The sequence below is a fragment of the Apium graveolens genome, chromosome 8 (assembly GCF_009905375.1).
Source record: "Apium graveolens cultivar Ventura chromosome 8, ASM990537v1, whole genome shotgun sequence".
Lineage (NCBI taxonomy): Eukaryota > Viridiplantae > Streptophyta > Magnoliopsida > Apiales > Apiaceae > Apium > Apium graveolens.
In genome coordinates, this window is record NC_133654.1 from 200,736,352 (window position 1) to 200,738,139 (window position 1,788).

The following is a 1,788-nucleotide window of genomic DNA, read 5'->3' on the forward strand; positions in this document are numbered from 1 at the left end:
TCTCCAGAAACTTCTCAAACTATTTATCCAGCTTTTTCTTCTGCAGCCTTTTAGGAAAAGGAGGTGGAGGATAAATCTGTTTCTCCCCTGTATTACCCTCAGGAGGAGTGTGTTCCACAGTAGTCTTCCTTAGTTCCACCTCTACTTCCTTCTGCACATCTTCTTCAGCCACAACTGTATTTTCTGAATCTTGAGATTTTTCTGGCTCTTCGTCTTGCTGAACTTGGGGGCTTGCGACCTTTCCAGACCTTAAGGTGATGGCGTTCACCTATTCTTCAACTTCCCTCTTGCCTGGATTGGCTTCTGTATCACTAGGAAGCGTTCCTGGTGGTCGATTCAATAAGGCATTAGCAATTTTCCCTATTTGGTTCTCCAGAGTCTTGATAGAAACAGCTTGGCTTTGGCATATAAGAGCCTGGTTTTTGCACATAAGCCTCAACTCCTCTAATTCAGATTTTTCATTCAAAGATAGACCTGCTTCATGAGTTTGTTGTTGAAGTTGGAGTTGTTGCTGAAAACCAAGAGAGTTGAACAGCTTATTTCCAAACGGCTGGAATGGCTGTTGCATCATATTCTGATTGTTGCTCCAGCTGAAGTTAGGATGATTCCAGTTGTCAGGATGATAAGTGTCTGGAACTGGTTGTTGCGATCCATAAAAGTTGCTCACAAACTGAGCTGAGTCGCTAGATATAGCGCATTGCTCTCTCGCATGCGGACCTGCACACAGCTCACAAACACTAATTATCTGCTTAACACCATAGTTAGCCAGAGAATCGATCTTCATAGACAACGCCTTTAGTTGAGCAGTGATAGCCGTAGCTGTATCCACTTCAAGAACTCCTGCTACCTTGCCCTGTGGATATCTCTGGGTTGGATACTGATATTCATTAGCAGCCATCAGTTCAATTAGATCATAAGCTTCCTTATAGCTCTTTGCCCATAATGCTCCGCCTGATGCTGTATCGAGCATGGGTCTGGACTGTGCTCCCAACCCATTGTAAAAACAAGTGATGATCATCCAATCAGGAATTCCATGATGAGGACACTTCCTAAGCATCTCCTTGTAGCGCTCCCAAGCTTCACTTAGCGATTCTCCCGTTTGGTGCACAAATTGAGTAATAGCATTCCTGAGTGCAGCTGTCTTCGCCATATGGAAGAATTTAGTAAGAAACTTCTGAGCAAGATCTTCCCAAGTAGTAATCGAACCAGCTGGTAGAGAGTGTAACCAGCTCTTAGCCTTGTCCTTCAGAGAGAATGGGAACAGTCTCAGCTTCAAAGCATCTTCAGAAACACCGTTGAACTTGAAGGTGTCGTATATTTCAATGAAATCCCTAATGTGTGTATTGGGATCTTCCGTTGGAGAACCCCCAAACTGGACTGAAGTCTGTACCCATTGAATTATGCCAGGCTTGATCTCAAAGGTATTAGCTGTGATAGCTGGCCGGACAATGCTAGATTGAATGTCATTGATCTTGGGTTGAGAAAAATCCATCAAGGCTTTCGTTCATGCTGCTGGATCTCCCATTGTAATGAGTACCTGAAACACAAACAAATAAACTGTGAAAGTAAAAGAATCCAAGTCAGTGAACTTTAACGACCACTGATGACAAGCACATAAACTAAAAATTAACACCGAGTCCCCGGCAGCGGCGCCAAAAACTTGTTAGGGCGAAAACACGCGCTAATATTCACGCAAGTATACGCGTTCGCAAGTAGTATAAGATATAAATCAGATTCGTTCCCACAGAGACTGGTTTAGGTTAAGTTCAATTTATGCACCTATGCAAC

The 1,788-nt window shown here is 43.4% G+C and overlaps 1 non-coding gene across 1 annotated transcript; it reads left to right on the forward strand.

Moving 5' to 3' along the window:
• Positions 1-1,028: 1,028 nt before the first annotated feature.
• On the forward strand, positions 1,029-1,135 carry LOC141682109 (small nucleolar RNA R71). The gene has a single exon (XR_012559510.1). It is a non-coding gene; the product is annotated as a small nucleolar RNA R71 (small nucleolar RNA).
• The last annotated feature ends 653 nt before the right edge of the window (positions 1,136-1,788 follow it).